Genomic DNA, 6734 nt, shown 5'->3' with positions numbered 1-6734 from the left:
CACACCTAGTTGCAGAATTCTTTTTCTTGTGATGAGAACTTCTGAAGTCTACTGTCTTAGCACCTTTGAAATATGTAATCCAGTGTTAACTGTAGTCACCATCCTGTACATTACATCCCCATGGCTTGCTTATTTGATAACTGGAACTTGGCAGTTTTTGACTCCCTTTATCCGTTTCGTCCATTCCATCCTCTGCCTGTGGCAACCACCAATCTGTTCTCTGTCCCTGTGAGCTTGGTTTTTGTTTTTGTTTGGTATTTGTTTTAGATTCCACATGTAAGAGATCACAGGGTACTTGCCTCTCTGACTTCTTTCACTTAGCGTAATGCTCTCAGAGCCCACCCGCGTTGTGGCATATGGCAAGATTTCCTTATTTTTGTGGCTGAATAATACTCCACTGTGTATATAAATCTTCTTTCTCCGTTCATCCATCGATGGACACTTAGGTTGCTTCCATATCTTGGCTATTGTAAATAATGCTGCAGTTAACACATGACTGCGTATATCTTTTCCAGTTAGTGTTTTTGTTTTCTTTGGATAAATACCCAGAAGTGGAATTCCTGGATCCTGGATCCTGGTAGTTCGATTTTTAATTTTTTGAGGAACCTCCATATTGTTTTCCATAGTGGCTGCACCTGTTTACATTCCCACTGTGTACCAAGGTTCCAGTTTTTTCAAATTCTCCCCAACACCTGTTATTTTTTGTCTTTTTGATAATAGTTATTCTCACAGGTGTGACGTGATATACCCCATTGTGGTTTTGATTTGCATTTCCCTGATGTTGAGCATTTTTTCATAATTTGCAAAGATCTTTACCTTAGGAAAGGCTTTTTGTCCCTGCTTCCAATGACCTGCATAAGTTTTAAGGTATACGTAACCAATGTAAACATAACATTGAAAAAATTTTTTTAACATGTTTGAAACTGAGCTGCTCAGATATTTTTAATTGGTACCTGATAGTTCATCAGATTCATCTGCATCATTCTTAAACCCTTCCTCAGTTGTTGGCCGGGTGCATTATTTCAGTATTAGGAATGAAGTAGCTATAGGCATCTTTTTTGTTTGGCTCAGCCAGCATTGGTCTTTATTCCAGTAGCTTCTCTCCTTTTAAATCATCCCTTTGGGCATTGTTTTCAGAAGTGAGATTACTGGGTCAAAGGGACGATCATTTTTATGTTCCTTGATGGGTCTTGCCGGGAGACCATCTTAATAAGGGCCCTTGATGTCGTGATAAATCTCCCTGGTGGAGGATGCAGGTGGTTTGCAAGTGAATTCTGCTCTAGGATAAGCAGTAACCATAAGGTTTCAGTCTCCTGTGTAAACCTTCCTCGGTGGCAGGTGGTTAAGCTTGATCATGTGCGCTGGCCCCCACTCTGCTTCCTCTCAGATCACTTCTCTCTCCAGCTCAGCCCTTTCTTCTTCTCATCTGCCTAGAGAATTCAAGCATCTGTCCAGAACATGCTTTCTGTATTGAATAGCAGAGAGGACAGTGTCTGTTAATTTTCCTAGTCCCATCTCCACCTCTTTTGTGCACTGAGTGAGGGCTCATTCTCATGCCTGTCCTAGCCTAAAGCTGGGCTTGCTCACTGATTGCAGGCACGCAGTTACATCTGCACTGCTTTCTGTCTTTATCAAAGCATTTCTGATTAAAACTACAGAGAGCCAGAAACTAGAGAAAATAGCAAAGAAAGCCAGGACCAGGTGACCTGAGAGGGCTAAGTTTACAGCTTTTTGTTTTTAAGTATACAGCTGTATAAACTTCTAAAAGATACATTCTTGGGTCAGTGCCAATAATGGGAAGGAAGGATGCCCGTTTTTCTTCTAAACCTACACCCGATTCCTCACCCCCCACCCAGCTTCCTTCTGATTACATGCACTTGCTTTTCCCAAAGCCTGTTCAGAACTTTCCCACTTTTCACCCGTGTTCTGCTTGTGCTCAGCTTGCTGTGTCTGTATTTTTCAAGTACCCTTCCGGGTGCACCAAGGACTAGAAATCCCTTTGTCCTGTAGGCAGAAATCAGGGTACTGTGATTTGGTTCCTCTCCTTGGCTAATCTCTACAGCAGCTGGGCTTCTTACACTCCTTCCCACCACACTGCCAGCCCCTGGGAGGAGTACCCTAAAATACGGATGCCACCTCTGCTGGCAGTCCTTCCATGGTTTCCCATCACCTGCAAGATGAAGTCCAGGCTCATCATTTTACAGCTGGCCCCTTTCTGCCCCTCCCACGCACGGCCCCTCCCCACTTGACACTAACCCATCACCCGCTCTACTTACTTCCAGTTCCCCAAACTTGCCAGGCAGTTTAGAGCCTCTGCCCTGAGCAAGTTCCCATCACCCAGAATGCTCTTCCTCACCTTGTTTCCTAGTCAGCTTGTCTCCGGAGCAGTTTCTGTCATTTCCATTGTGCAACCTTTTTGGACCGCTCCAAATAATTTCCGTTTGCTATTTAACATTCATTGAGCACTTAACTGTGTGCTAGGAGTTGCGCCAACCCTGTACGTGCATCACCGCACTTACTCCTCACAGTCCTGGGAGGTGGGGACTAGTGCCCTTGAGAATATCACACAGATCCAAGTGCTGGGTTCAAGGTCACCTAGCCTAAGCTCTTCACTACCCAGTGGTAACTATCTTCTCTGGGCTTCCATTCTCCCTTGCAGAGAGCACTCTGACTTGTCATTGTAGCTTTGTGTGCCTTCTTCTCCCCTCAGATCTATCCTCTGGGACAGAGCAGCCAGACAGTAAGTAAATGGAATGAAGAAGCCCCTGGGCCTGTGGTCATCTTCTATATGCTTTATAAACTTATTGCATGATCCTTTCATTTCTTTGTGGGAGGTGTTTCTTGAAACTTTGCTTATGGCCACCCGCATGGGTCTTTCAGGCTATTCATGGGACTTCGATGCCACAAATAGTTTTCAGTTGCTTATAGCAGCACTGTAGTTAATAATATGGACACTATGAAAGAGAGAGAAGACACGGCCCCTGCTCTTCATATGCAGAGATGAGATTTGCCACATGGGACACAATTAGTGATTAAAGACAATACATTTGAATATTTGATTGCATAACATGCAAATTCTTTGGCATGACCTTCTTTGGCAAGGCCTTTTGGTGATCTGATGTGAGACCACTTTTCCAACTTTGTCTACTGTTCTCCCACAGACCCCAATCATGCTGATGTGTTTTGTAGTGCTCTGAGCCCACCATGCTTTTGATGCTTCTGTTCCCATGTACATATTGTTCCTTTTGCCTAGAATGCCTTCTCCTTCCCATCTGCGTAGCAACCTCCGCTCATCTTTTATAACCATCTTCAGTGCTGCTTCCATTAGATCCTTTTCTTTGGGTTTTCATGGCCTGTGTATATTTTTCTGTAGTGTGACCCTTATCCTATAGTCTATGAGTCAATTTTGTTCTAAGTCCGACCTGCCTGTTAAACGTTGAGCTAGTTGAGGGCAAGGCCCATGTCTCAGTGATGGAAAAATGAATGACCGAATCATAAAAAATGTTTACATAGAAAGGAGGGTGGGATGGTGTTCCAACATGGCTGGTTGTCAATCAGGAATCACACTTGACTGCAAGGATAGAGATCTGAATAAAGTGGTTCATTCTGCCCTGTGAAACCAGTTTAGAGGTCGGTGGCCGATTGTTGGTGTGGGGGTGTCGCTGTGTCATCAGGAGCCCAGGCTCCGGCGCTCTGCTCAGCCCCCTTTAATGCGTGGCTTCCCTCTGCAAGGTAACCTCATGGTTGCTTGAGCTACAGAGAGGAGGAAAGAGAAGGGCTGTGAGGAAAGAGCAAGTCCATGAAGGTAGCTTCCTGTAAAAACATGTCTCAGGGTCCTACCCAGAAGCTCTGCTTTCATTTCAGAGGCCAGAATTTAGTCACATGGGTACGTCTAGCTGAATTTTGAAGAGATAAATATATGGCAATAAATACAGGTAAGTAGAAATTATAAATATAATATTTATGTTGATTATATTATCATACTTAAATATAATGTAAATAAAGTAAGTGTATGGTAATAGCAAATTTTAAATGACATTTTTCTTTTAAAAAACAGCTTTTAGGTGCAAATGGACTCTTCTATAAAGAAGATATAAATTGGTCAATAAACACACAAAAAGATGCTCACCATCATTAGGCATTAGGAAAATGCTAATCAGAATCACAATGAGATGCCACTTCACACCCTCTAGAATGGCTCTAGAATCAAAAAGACATAGTAACAAGTGTTCACAAGGACCCGGATTAATTACAATCCTCCTACATTGCTGGTGGGACTGTAAAGTGGTGTAGCCACTTTGGAAACCAGTCTGATGGTCCAAAATGTTAAACATTGAGTTGCCATATGACCTGGCAATTTCACTTCTAGATATACACCCAGGAGAGTGAAGACATCCATCCACGCAAAAACTTGTACACGAGTGTTCATAGTATTACTATTCATGATAGCCCAAAGTGGAAGCAACCAAAATGTCCGTCAAATAATGAGTGGATCAACAAATTGTGGTCTATCCATATAATGGGATATTATTCTGCCATAAAAATGAATGACGTACTGACACATTCTGTGACATGGATGAACCTTGAAAACATGCTGACTGAAAGAAGACAGTCACAAAAGACAACATAGTGTATGATTCCATTTATGTGGAATGCCAAGAACAGGCAAATCTATAGACAGAAACTAGATTAGTGGTTGCCTAGGAGTGAGGGGGAATGGGGAGCGATTGCTAATGAATGTCTTTTGGGGATGATGAAAATGTTCTAAAATTAGATAGTGGTGTTCATTGCACAACTTTGAATATACTAAAAACCACCGTACACTTTTAAAAGGGTGAATTGTATGGCGTGTGAATTATACCTCAATAAAGTCGCTTTAAAAACCAGCTTTTATCTGTTTGTAAGACTTATCTTCAAAGTTAACTTCAAAAGAAATGAACTGGTAGGGAGGGTGGGGAGAAGTTCCCCAAACCAGTTAACATTTCAAGGACTGTATTTGTCTTCTCTTCATTTGAGTCTTAGCTTAAAAAAAAAAAAATCTGCCTTGCTTGGTCAGGGTCAGATCCATCTGGCTGGTTGCCCAGATGATGGAGATTCTGAGTGGTTTCTTTGTTCTGCAGACTTCTCATTTAAAAAATGAACTATTTTTTTCTGAGTCTCCAAAGCTGAGGAATAGAGATGCCAGGGGGTCAGCAAATAGACATAGGAAGCCACTTCTCTGTAAACCAGAATGTCATAAGGGTTTGCTCTATGGAGCTCTTGTTCCTTGGGGATTTTGTTGCTGATAGATGGGCAGAGGCAGCTCGAAGGCCGTGGGGAAATCACAGTGTGCTTGGACAGCTTCTGTGCCAAGACTTTGCATATAGGCAACTCCTGCCTGATCAGGAGCTCTGTCTCCCTAAGCCTCTGATTCCTCATCAGTGAATAGGAAAGTGAGTAATCTCACCCTGGGGTGGTCGCACCAGATCGTGGCCCTGAGCGTGCTCTGGTATATGCCGGTTGTATACCCCACGGGTGACTTTGGGGTGGCTCCAGGGGGCATGGTTTGAGAAATGAAAGAGGGAAGATTGGCAGGAGAAGAGGCACCTTGGCATCGTGAGTGGTTGTCAGGATGGAAGGTAGAAGTGATGATTGGAAGGCTGTGGTGACAAGGATTGCCAGAAGGCACTGGCCAGCAGTCCTTCCTCAGCCGGTGTTACTGGTGTGCTGGTTGGGGGCCACTGAAGTCAGACCACAGGGGCAGCTGGCCTGCATGGCATGGAAAATGCTGGCAAAGGTGGTGGGGGAGGACCCTACCCCGTCTGCTCTAAGCTTCCCTTAGGTCAGCTTTTGTGACATGTTCTAGATTCTTCAGCATCTTTTGCAGAGGCTCATATTCTCACAAAGCCCCTCTGGAATTAAAAAGAAATAAATCATCCTTTTCTTGTAGCACAAGATTAAGAAGTGGACTTTACATTTTTTGTCAATGTATTTTAGACTGATATGCTACTAAAGAATGTCCTTATGGGGTTCATTTTGATTAGATAAATGAAACTTTCAGATCTGATTACAAAACCCTCGAAGTCTATCTGTGGATTTTCCCAGCTATTTTTGTGTTTATCAAACTGTTCTTCACACTCCCTCTCTTCAATTGGTGTTCTATTTTTTTAAGTTGATTTTTTTTTTCTTAGTAATCTCTATACTCAATGAGCTTGAACTCGTGACCTCAAGATCAAGAGTCACATGCTCTTCTGACTGAGCCTGCCAGGCACTCCAACCAGTGGTCTATTTTTGATATATATTGAGAAAATACAAATAAAACACAATTTAGAAGTAAGGGTAACAACCACCATAGCACCTAATGGTGTTCAGATGACCCAGCCACAAATATGCTTCTTTGCTACGCCACACATGTCTACTTGATGAGCATGCAGAGCCCTCAAGAAATTCTATTAAAGTGGGGAAATATTTATTATAGTTCATTGATTTTAAGATAGGCATTTCCCCCATTTTAACATCTCTTAAATTGTGATATGTCTTATAGTCAGTGGCATCTTACATTGATTTTTTTTTTCTTTCTTGTACGATGGTGCATCTTACAATCAATTGCTTAAAACCTTGCTTTGATGAAATGTGGCCAATATTAGTCATTGAATTGAGAAAATGTATTCTCTGTCTGCCCTTGGATGTACATGTTGAATGATTGCATGCCCACCCTTGCATCACCACCAGGAACTTCCACATCACCCCCTCCA

At 42.6% G+C, this 6734-nt stretch overlaps 1 protein-coding gene across 1 annotated transcript in view; it reads left to right on the top strand.

The window, feature by feature from the left end:
- The window catches only part of CA2H3orf20 (chromosome A2 C3orf20 homolog), a 99191-nt gene that overhangs the window by 3355 nt on the left and 89102 nt on the right, over nucleotides 1-6734 (top strand). The window contains 1 exon segment of the mRNA XM_047849153.1: nucleotides 3865-3935. The gene's annotated coding sequence lies outside the window, so the exon portion shown is untranslated.

Source organism: Prionailurus viverrinus, chromosome A2 (genome assembly GCF_022837055.1).
Source record: "Prionailurus viverrinus isolate Anna chromosome A2, UM_Priviv_1.0, whole genome shotgun sequence".
Classification (NCBI taxonomy): Eukaryota; Metazoa; Chordata; class Mammalia; order Carnivora; family Felidae; genus Prionailurus; species Prionailurus viverrinus.
Note: the sequence above shows the minus strand (reverse complement) of the source record. Positions and strands in the feature narration are given on the sequence as shown.